The sequence below is a fragment of the Grammomys surdaster genome, unplaced genomic scaffold (genome assembly GCF_004785775.1).
Source record: "Grammomys surdaster isolate TR1022 unplaced genomic scaffold, NIH_TR_1.0 63, whole genome shotgun sequence".
In the NCBI taxonomy this organism is placed as follows: domain Eukaryota; kingdom Metazoa; phylum Chordata; class Mammalia; order Rodentia; family Muridae; genus Grammomys; species Grammomys surdaster.
Genome location: NW_021604565.1, coordinates 25502296 through 25514372, shown reverse-complemented (window position 1 = coordinate 25514372; position 12077 = coordinate 25502296). Strand labels below are relative to the sequence as shown.

At 40.3% G+C, this 12077-nt stretch overlaps 1 pseudogene; it reads left to right on the top strand.

The window, feature by feature from the left end:
- The first annotated feature begins 8122 nt into the window (after positions 1-8122).
- On the top strand, positions 8123-8651 carry LOC114621038 (annotated as a pseudogene).
- Positions 8652-12077: the final 3426 nt, after the last annotated feature.

The following is a 12077-nucleotide window of genomic DNA, read 5'->3' as shown; positions in this document are numbered from 1 at the left end:
TTTCAGTAATAGGCAGACCTCTATTGCATTTTCTCTCTTGACATCCACAATTGGCTGGTGCCAATATTCTACTGCCTTCTTTTAAATTAAACTCTGTATTTTGTGCTGCCATATGGAACCAGTTTAGCAGAAAAAGCAGGGAGGCTATGTGGGAAGCTCTTTGAAAGTATTTGATTGAAAAAAAATGGAGGCTAGTTTAAATATGGATGAAATGAATTGTTTTCTTATTAAGGCTTCTTAGAAAGTAAATATAAAATGACTTAAAAACAGGAAGAACAATCTGAATAATATAACCTTCATTTTATTTTCCCCATGAAATAAAATTCATAGTTCTTTCAATATTTTAATTGTCATATTACTGTGACATATTACCTCCTCTTAATGTAATATTTCAGAGATTTAAAGATTCAAGATTATAATCAAGTGCTCAGAGTTAGTTTCCATAGAATACTGACTCCCCTCAAAAAATAGTAAGTTGGACAACTAGGAGATGTGTTCTTTGTGGTTTCTAGTTTCAAAACTGGAGTTATACTAATACACAAAATTGGAAATTACTGATAGTGATTGATCTAAAAGGGGACAACATTCATTTTGCTTATAAACAATATTTATATGCATAGGAACTAGAATATACCATTCTTATTATGCTTAATAGCTCTTGAAATTATTACGTTACAAGTAAGTAGGTGTAGAAAGTTTGGGCAAGACAGAGGTGGTGGCTGACTCCAGGGACACACTGCTTTCTGGACCAACAGGCTGCTGTGTTTGTGAACTCTCAATTGTGACAGCAGAATCCTTATCTCAATTTTATTATTATATTTATTCATTTTACACCCTGATTGCCCTTTCCTCCTGTTTTCTCCAAGTACCACATTTACAAATGTTACTCAATTTTCTCCATTACCCACCCACTTACCACAGAGAAGGGGAAACCAGTGTTTGATATTTCTGCACACTAACATCCAGTCACAGTAGGAGTAAATGCATCCTCTCCTGCTAAAGCCCAACCAAACTGTCTGGGTCTCTTCCTTATCACATTTTTAAAAGAGTTCTATTTAGTGGTCTCCTGTTAGTCTGTTTCTTTTCTCTTTGAAGGGTAAAGTGGAGGTAGTTTGGAGAAACTGCCACAGAATCTTTCTATGTCACTGATACTAATGCAGAGGAAGCTTCCTTGTTCTTTAAAGAGAGTAGGACCATGAACTATAGACACCCTCACGGTCTCTAGTGTTAGCATGGGCCACCAGGTACAGCATAGTCTCCAGTGGCACTATACACCACGGACACCGTTATAGTTCACAGTAGCAGTGCCAGCCACAGACATCAGCATGGATTCAGGAAGCAGCACTGAGTGTAGACATACACATAAACCTCTGGCTAAAACATGGCCTGGGGCAGCCGCACAGACTATAGAGTACACATATGAACTCTGGCCATAATATAGACATTGGATACCAAATGACTCCAGGAACAACATATTTTATAGAAGTCTTTGGTGGAGGTCCAACCCAGAAATTGTACCATTTGTCATCTCAGACAGCCTACTGTTGCTCAAAGTCAGGATGATTAAGAGACTGGGCCACTCAATTGGTGGCTGAATGTGCCCAAACTCTAGGCTGCTATATACCACCTTGCCAGCTCTACTAGAGATTAACATATTCTCTGGTCTACTCCATTCTTCTCACATACAAGTCACCACCAATTCATCTCTAGTTTTACCTCTCTCTACTGTACATGCACATACCACCCTGTTCCTCCATCTTTTCTACTTTTCCACCTCTTTTTCATTGGTCCACTGTCTTCAAACTGTACTGTGTCATATATTTATATACATATGTATATATACATATGTATATATACTTTTTGTCATTAATCATTTTATTCATTTACAATTCAAGTCATACCTCCTTCCCTGTTACTCCTCCACAAACCCTATCCCATCCCCCATCTCTCCCCTCCCATTTGCCTCTATGAGGGGACTCCTCCACCCACACACCCACTGCCACCGCACTGCACTTGCATCTTCTTACACTGGGATATAAAGCTTCCACAGCACCAATGGCCTCCCCTCCAATTGATGTCAAATAAGGCCATCCTCTGCTACATACTTACCTGGATCCCTCCATCCATATACTCTTTGGTTGGTAGTTTAGTTTCTGGCAGCTCTTGGTGTTAGAGTTAGTTGATATTATTGTTCTTACTATGGGGTTGCAATCCCCTTCACCTCCTTAAGTCCTTCCCCTAGCTCTTCCATTGAGATCCCCGGGCTCATTCCAATGGTTGGCTGTATCTGCACCTGTATTGGTAAGGTGCTGGTACAACCACTCAGGGAACAGCCATACCAAACTCCTGTCAGCAAGTGCTTCTTGGCATCAGCAATAGTTTTGGGGTTTGGTGTCTGTAGATGTGATGGATCTAGGTGGGGCAGTCTCTGGATGGCCTTTCCTTCAGTCTCTGTTCCAATTTTTTATCACGGTCTTTCCTGTGGACAGGAACATTTCTGGATTAACAATTTTGAGATGGGTGGGTCGCCCCATCCCTCAGCTGAAGGCCATGCCTATCTACTGGAGATGGACTCTACAGGTTCTACTTCCTCTTTGTTTATTTTGACTAAAGTCATCCATGCTCTACTTTTAAATGTATCTTACCATAGGATCTGCCTTTTTAGTTGTTCTGGGGATACTTTGTGTCTGTTGACTCCTTGTCTTCTTCCCTCATAGCCTCCATGGGTTTCACAGGTTCCTCAGAGTTGCAATTGGGAAAGAAGCTGCTGCCATCTTTGATAGCAGCCAAGTATGTTACTCTGGGTACATAGTGTCTATAATGTATTTTTCTATTCCATGTTACCTATTTCTTTAGAGTTTTTCAGTTCATTTGTTGTTACTATTCAGCTTTACATCTCCTCTTACTGTTCTCCAAAGAATGAAATCATTTTTCTCCCAGAATTATTGATATATATATATATATATATGGCATATGATTAGTATTTATAATTATAGATTAATATACAATTTCAGTGTACCACTGAGTGAATTTGTGTGAAATACATTAATTGTATTTGTAAGGTTACCATCACCACAAACAAGGCTATATGCAACCTCACAAGCTCAAGAGGAATCTTCATTTCTACCATTTTAGTAGTGAAATTGTTTAGAAGTAGCTTTCAATGCATGATAGCTTTTTGTGCATTCCAGGCTGTACATACAGAATGAGGCTCTGCAACTCATTTTCTGTACAACTCCAAGTACACTTATTCAGCAACAAATTTTCTTAATGCCCTTCCTCTACTCTCTGTTTCCTTCATTCTGTTGTCTGCAATTTTGTATTTGACTATAATAAAGTATTTCATAAAACAGGATTCATGGAGTATAAAACATTTATAAGAGTAATTATTTTTTATCATATAGAAAAATGTATATTTAAAATATTCATAGCAAATTTAACATAATTTTATTTAAAATATTTGATTTTACTAGAAACACAGATTGTTGAGTTAAATTTGTGCATGAGATCAAATCAACATGATATTTAACTTCAATCTTTTTTATATTCACCTAAATTATTCAAAAAGAAACTTTACTTTTCATAACACTTAAATCTCTCTCATGGTTTAAATTTTGTGCCTCTGAGATGCCATTACTAATTTTAATTTTTGGTCTAATTTCCATATATCATTCCCCAATATTCTCTGTGAACTCAAGTACACACATACTTCAGATACACAGAGAAAAGCATATTCTATATGTTTTAAAGATAATTTTTAGGTTATTAAAGGGAAAAACTCATGGATTTATTATCAACATTAAAGTATTCAATGTGAAAATATTTTTTACTTTCAAATAAGTCATGATTAAAATATAATTCTATAAATTTATATGTCTCATTAAATATCCAGTAAAAGTATCAAACTTTATACAAGATAGGTTTATTTAACCTTAGACTTATTGCTTAATATCTTGTATCATTATTTTACTCTACTACAGACAGGCTTATTTGAGATAGCATATTACTTAATGAAGAAATTACTGGCTTGCTATACAACTGAATGGAATAATGTCTCTACATTACCAGACACATGATAAGTAACATTTAAAAGCCATTTTATCCTTCCTTTCAGCAATGTGTGACAGCAAGATAGAGGTACAAATTTCCCAGAAGAGGAAGTTTGTAGCTGATGGCATCTTTAAAACTGAACTGAATGAGTTTCTCACTCGGGAGCTGGCTGAAGATGGCTAGTCTGGAGCTGAAGCCCGCTTTACACCAACTGTTGGTATAGGTCCAAACTCCTCATCCTCCTCATTTGTATAAATAGGCAGAGCTTCGCCAATCTCTTCTCTTTCTTCTCCACCATCTACTCTCTCTCTCTCTCTCTCTCGCCCCCTCTCTCTCCCCCACCCCCTCCCCCTCCCCCTCCCCCTCCCCCTCTCCCTCTCCCTCTCCCTCTATCTTTAATAAATCCCACTCCCGTGGAACCAGTCTTGTTGATTCTTTTCTGGTGGAACTGGTGACTGATCTTACATTTGGTGTGTTGGGACCAGGTCTGAATTCCCCTGGCACTGATGTGTCTTCCACCGGTCACTGAGGTGGCTTCTGCCAGCCACCTCAGCAGCACCACCTCAGCCACCGCCACCATCACCATTGCCACCACCCCAGCCACCATTGGCACCCACTGCTACAGCCACAATCATTGCCCTCGCAGCTGTGACTGTCTCCACCACAGCCGTGATAGTCCCACAGCCATCAGTCACCCTACTAACGCTAGAATGTTACTTCCCTTACCACTTCTCAGGTGGACCCCCGAGTTTGGGATGTCTAGAACCCCTCTGGTGCTAAACATCATTCTCCCATTGTCATCCAGTTACTGGACCCTACCAGGTACATCTGCCAAGCCCAATACCTTCTTTCTCTCCAGAGCCTCAGGGGACTTGAGCCTATCATTTCTGACCTCTTAAGGAAAAAAACTCCTTCAAGCTACCTCTTCCCCCTTTAAAACCCCTATATTGGCAGTGAAGAAACCTATTGGTCCCCTGTCGGCTGGTTCAAGATCTCAGGTGCATTAACTCTGCTGTAGTTTCCCTCCATCCTGTTGTAGCTAACCCTTATACACTTCTCTCTACTATCCCCTCAGGGACTTCTCATTTTTCAGTCCTAGATCTCAAGGATACATTTTTCTCTATCCCTCTAGATACCCAGTCACAGGACATATTTGCCTTTATGTGGACAGATCCTGACACCCACTTTTCTATCCAACTTACCTGGACTGTTCTACCTCAGGGATTCCGGGACAGCCAACATCTGTTCGGGTAGGCCCTTGCTTCTGACTTAATCTCTTTATCTCTTCCTAGATCTAAGATTGTACTTTATGTTGATGACATCCTTCTCTGTAGCCCCTCCCTAGAAATTAGCCAAGATGACACAGCTGCTCTTCTAAATTTCCTTTCCAGTTGGGGCTACAGGGTCTCACCTTCTAAAGCCCAACTGTCCACTCTTCAGGTCAGCTATTTGTGACTAACAATTACTCCAACCACAAGGCTATTCCCTTAGATAGAAAGAACCTGATTCAGTCTCTAACTGTCCCTTCTACAAAGGAAGAGGCTTACAGACTCTATCTCCCTCTAGGGTTCTTTCTCTTCAAGTAGCTCTAATAGAAGACTCCACCCTCACCTTTCAATCATGCCCACCTCTTAATATTTCCAATCTTCTTCCTTGACCTAACACTGATTACTACCTATCTCACTCCTGTAGTGAAACCTTAGTGAAACATTGCTTCCATCCACCTTTACCTGGTATACAGATGGAAGCTCCTTTATACATGAAGAGGTCAGGAAAGCTGGCTATGCCCTACTGTCAGACACTAAGGTGGTGGAGGCACAGGCCCTTTCTGCTCATACCACCAACCAACAGGCTGAATTAATAGCCCTTACCCTTGCCTTCCAGCTGGCACAGGGAGAATCATCCCTCAACATCTACACAGATTCCAAATATGCTTTCCATATCCTTCTGTCCCATGCTGCTATCTGGAAGGAGCACGGGTTACTTACCACAAAAGGAGGATCAGTGGCTAATGCAAACCGGATTATGGCCATGCTAAAGATTTCCCATCTCCCCATAGCTATTGGGATTGTCCACTGCAGATCCCACTGGAAGGATGAATCTATTGTCTCCAAGGGAAGGAACCGAGCTTACAAGGCAGCTAGAGCTGCGGCCCTTAGGGGCCTAGACTCATCTCACTCTCTCCAGGAGATTCTTACACTACAACTCACATCTCCACCTAAACCCCCTGACACTCGTCAAACTCTGTCCTGTCTTCAACTCTTCCATCCTAACAGCCAAGCATTATCTTATTTTGTTAAAACCCACCTACAGCCTACTCCTGAGGACTTAAGTTTCCTAAAATCTATCACTGCTTCTTGCAAAATCTGTCAGATGTCAGATCCCAACTCAAGGTATCGTAGCACCCCTTTTCCTACCCATCAGGCTAGAGGTTCCCTTCCTGGAACTGACTGGCAACTTGACTTTACCCACATGCCTGGGTATCAAGTACCTCCTGGTCTTGGTGGACACCTTCTCAGGCTGGGTAGAGGCTTTTCCCACAATCAACAAAAGGACTCAATCAGTCTCTAATCTCCTTCTCAGAGAGATCATCCCCCGATTTGGTGTCCCCGCCTCCCTCCAGTCAGACAATGGGCCTGAATTTACTTCCCAAGTTTCTCAAATTCTATCTAAGGCCCTAGACATCCCCTGGCATTTTCATATTCCCTACTACCCTCAATCTTCAGGTAAGGTAGAGAGAACTAACCGCTCTTTAAAAACCACTCCTGTCAAGCTGTCACAGGAACTTCGCCTTGACTGGGTAAAACTTCTACCTCTGGCTCTTTTCAGGCTACGAGCCCTTCCCAAGCAGCCTCTCCTCACCTCACCCTTTGAACTCATGCATGGACATCCAGTCCTAACTCCTGGTCTTTCACCTAAATGTTCCCTCCTCCCAGGCCATCTGCTCACCCCACTACTTTGCCACCTCTGTTCTCTCTTGTGGAACTTTGCCATCTACCTCGACCACACATTGTCTCCTGTCCACAGCCTGTCAACATCGGAGACCAAGTCCTTCTTTCCCCTCCAGATCATCGACCCTCACCCCTCTCTCCCAAATGGCAGGGCCCTTTTAAGGTAATCCTCGTGACCCCAACAGCTGCTAAACTTGAAGGACTCCCTCATTGGGTCCACTTATCTCACCTCAAGCCTTTCATCCCTCCAGCTGAAATCGACTCTTCTTTATACACATCGACCCTAACAGGACCGTGTTCTATTAAGCTCCAGAGGACATCTAGATCACCCACCTTGTCCTCAATCCCAGAAAATGAGATTCCACTCTGGCAGCTGAGCTCAACCTCACTGGACTAGACATGTGTTTCTCATCCTCCCCCTGTGGGACTGCATAAGGGTAGTCTGGCTCGTGGTTAGGCAGTTGCCTAGAATCCCAAGACTCTGCGTGAGAAACGGCAGGAGTTTGGCGTGCCCCTAGAACCCAGGGTCCTGAAAAATAGGCTAGTCTCCATAAAACTCAGTCACGTAGGCCAGCCATTACAGCCCCTCCCAAAGTACACAGGTAGAGGGTGTGACTAGAGGCCTCAGAGCCTAGGGATTTACATGCTAATGAAGGCCAGAGGGCAGAGCAAATTAAGCATGCCTTCCCAGATCCTCCCCCCCTTTCTCCCTCCCTATATAACTCAGGACTGCCCTGAGTTTTACAGGACATACTTCCAGATTCATCCGCCATCCACAATGACAATAAACCCTTTTGGAACCAAGCACTTCCTTGTGTCATTGTGGCCTGATGCCTCCAAAGCCTCTAGGCTGCTGGAACATTAGACGTTCCTCCCACATGTGGGACCCGCTGCAATGTGGAAGCCTCTGGGCCTCTACCACTGCTGTGGCCTGTAATTTTCCCCCACATCCCCCTGCTATTTGTCTTTATCCAGGTCAGCCCTTACATCTGGATGTATGAGGTTTAAGAGACACGTACAGATAACACACAGTCTTTCCAAACAGGAAACTGCTCCATAGCCAGAGGCCAAGAACCAATCCAAATTGCCACCATCCCTTTATCTGTTATCTCATCTAAATATTGACTGCAGTTGTCCAGAAGCAGTTTGACTTCCCTGAAGGCAGCCTAGAGCTTAATTCAGAAAAAGTGGCCACAAGAGGTCTGCATGCCATTGCCTAAGCAGAGTCTCTACGCTACAAAATTCTGGGAGAGCTTGCTGTTCAAAGGGCTTGCTATGGTAGAGCCTGCTATGGTGTGTTTCAGTTCATTATGGAGAGTAGGGCCAAGGGGTGCAAGGTTGTGGTGTCTGGGAAACGCTGAGGACAGAGAGTCAAGTATATGAAGTTTGTAGATGGTCTGATGATTCACTGTGAAGACCCATGTTGACTCTGCTGTGTGCCATGTGCTCCTCAGACAGGGTGTGCTGGGCATCAAAGTGAAGATCATGCTGCTCTGAGACCCAAGTGGTAAGACTGGTCCCACGAAGCCTCTGCCTGATCTTGTGAGCATTGTGTAAACTAAAGAAATCTTACCCACCACCTCCATCTCAGAACAGAAGGGTTGGAAGCCAGAGCCACCTGCCATGCCCCAGTCCATGCTTACAGCATAACAGGGTCTTGGCAGCTGCATCTGGAGGCTGGATGTTATCTCGTAAATATCTTTAATAAAATGTTGAACAACGACACATACACACACACACGAAAGTTGTTTTGTTTATTGAATTTTGACTATTATTATTTGCTAAACTATTAAAATCTTCCAATAAACATGATTTTAATCTCATAAAAAGAAACAATTTTAGAACTAGTTTCAGAAGTGATCATTTCTTTGTCTCAAATTGACACTGAAATTATAGATTTTTCTACTACATGGAATTTATAAATTTTAAGTGACACATAAAACTTCCTAATTTTGCAGCACTGTCAATTTCAATATATGTATCTACTATGCAATATTTAAATGTGTATAAAAATTTCAAATGATCATCAATCACTTCCATTTCTTATAGAGCAATTATTCAATATTATATCTCTTTGCATTATATCTCACTGTATGAAATATATAAATACAGAACATAACTATTTCATATGACCACTTTGGTATGTAAAAAATAGAGTTTCTTAATCACATCTGTCATTTTATATTTAATAATTAACCAGCCAAGTTTTTCTCTTATAAAAAGTTTCTCTTTTTCAAAAATGTTGTCAGATAACCCATATGTATTCTAAATTTTACTTGATCATAATTCTTTCTGTGCCCGTCTGATTTCTATTAAAGTTATTAAATTAATAAGGACTTTTTCCATCTTCTTTGGTGCACATTCTAAAACAGCATTACTTTGTATAAATGAATAGGTTCCCACTTGTGTATATGTGCAAAATATCTTCTTAAAATGTGTGATAGAGTGTGAATAAAAATGCATAGCTTTAATATCACACCCAGAAGGCAGAAACAAGTGGATCCCAAAAGCTCTGAGTATGGTCCTGACTACATAATGAGTTCTTATCCAGTCAGGGTTTCATAGTAAATTTCTTTCTCAAAAAGGTCCCAAGTATACAAACAAACATGGGGAATAGACTTTAATAAGTATGCTCTCAATGGTAAACATGCCAATGCTTTTCCATTCTTTGGCTATTTGTCAGGTGATAGTGGTAGAGTTGATTCTACTTCTTGAGTATCCATAGTCCTTCGGGAAACAAAAGAGTTTATGTGACAAACTCATTTGCTTTCCTTTGAAACTACAACCAGTCATGGTGTCTCAGTCTTATGTGCTTCTATATTTGATTTTTCTGCAGGGACACTCTGGTGTTTCTATGAGGGTTGAACTCTTTTCTCTCTCAACTTACAGTGTACAACTCCATTTTCACATATCTTCACCAGCACATGTTCTCATAGATGTATAGGCTAAGAGTTCTAACAGGAAGTAATTGGTACTACCTTGGGTGGTGATTTGCATCTGGTGATTTCATATGTTGAGAGTTGTTATATACTTGTTGACAATTGGTCTATCTTCCTTTGCAAGAATAACAATTAATGTCTGCTATCCTTAGTTTATTTTTGAGAAGGGAACCCATTATGTAGTCAAGTCTTGCCTAGATAAAACTCACTAGGGAATTAGGCTATCCTCAAAGTTTTGTGATTCACTCTCTCCTATGTGTAAGGTTACTGGCTTAAATCTCCATGCCCACTCCATTACACATTTCAAATGTTAGATACTACCTACTGAATTGTTCTATTTTCATGCATATTCTGCTAATTAGCCTCTTGACAGATGTGTACTGCAGAGAATTTTCTTAGATTCTGCATATTGTCTTTCCTGCTGTTTCCCTTCCTTTGAAGAAGGGTTTGAAATCGGTAGCATCACAATTTTCTGCAAAGGCTCTTCACATTTAATCTTTTGAGGAGCTTTCTTGGTCACATTATCTTAAGTATTTCCCCTGCATTCTAATTGATCTATCCATCTGTGTAGCTCCACATCAATATGTCAATATTTACATTATCAAGTTGTCATATGGCTCTTCATTATTTTAGTTTTCAAGTCTGCTCCATAATGGATGAATTTGTAGCTCCTTTCAGAATATCTAATAAAAATATAGTTAGTTAAACATGTATTTTGTTACATTTACTGTGAAGCATGAAATATAAATGTACTGAGTATGTGGGCCCTGGCAAGGGTCACAGAAGGCTGGGAAAGAAGTTAAAAATAGGTGAGTACCTCAGCTCAACTTAGTGAGTCTGGATCAAACCTCTAGAGAGTTTAGTTTATTGTAAGCATATTTAAATACAATACAATTTGGAAAAGAGTTTGTAGGCAACAGTCATTCCCATTCCAGGTTTTCTGGTAACAAAAATCAGGTACACAATAAAGATAAAGTTGTGACCATAAAGAAGCTTCTTTTAAAGCACATGTGACCACAAAGATAGGTCCTACAGTTTATAAGCATAGAATCTAGCGTTCTTTCTGATTGAGATAGCATGGAAGTTTACATGCCACAAAATACATGGGACAGCTCCTTTAAGTATGTATTCTATTGACTGGGAGGTAAACATAAAGGTCTAGAGAGAAATAGTAGTATACTCATTCTGGTGGATTTGAGAGGACCGGGCTCTATAAATAACAAAAAGTCATTAGGTCATTAACTATGTTCTCTCCCAGTTTTCTACATGGAATGTAGATATGTTCATTTCTTCATTCAGAAGATACCTCAGGGTGTCCTGATTTCCATACTGCTCTCTGGGGATAAGAACCTTTGTTCAGACAAGAACTAAGAACTACATTCCTTACAAAGCAATAAACCTGTACATATTAGTGAAAGACAAATGTATTCAGGCATCAGAAACTTAAACTTATTTTAATGCATTTAATAAATTACTAGACTGCATTCTTTTCTGTTATATTTCACCATACCTTTCTTTCCTATGAATTCCTTGAATTAACTGGCATTATTTTCAAAAGTTTTGACATCAAATAAACTTACAATTTGTGACTACTCATCTCATCACACATGACACAAGATCTGAAAATTGAATATGTAGAAGCATCATAGGACATTGTGAGGGTCATGAGATATTGTCTTCTTATTAGAAATAGGGATATCTAAATATATAATATTTAATTTCTATCAAATGGATAACAAAACCAATCACAGAACATATTATTTGAGCTCTTCTTACATACAGAGTTTTTTATTGGATTGTGGGTAATAAATAGGCCGCAGTTGAGGTGGAGGAGGTCTCAGGTGGTTTCCATGCAGTGGGTCTCACATACACAAGGTCTAGAGACTTTGGCGATGACAGGCCCCATGACACGAAAAAGTCTTTGGTTCTAAAAGGGTTTATTGTCATGACAGATAGTAGACAGATCTGAAAATATGCCCTGTGAAACTCAAGACAGTCTTGAGTTAAAATATATAGAGAGAAAGGGAGAAGATCTGGACAGGATTTAGAGAAAAATGTTTAATTTGTTCTGCCCTCTGGCCTTCATTAGTATATAAATCTTTAGGATCTGAAGCCTGTAGTCATGCCCTCTACCTAT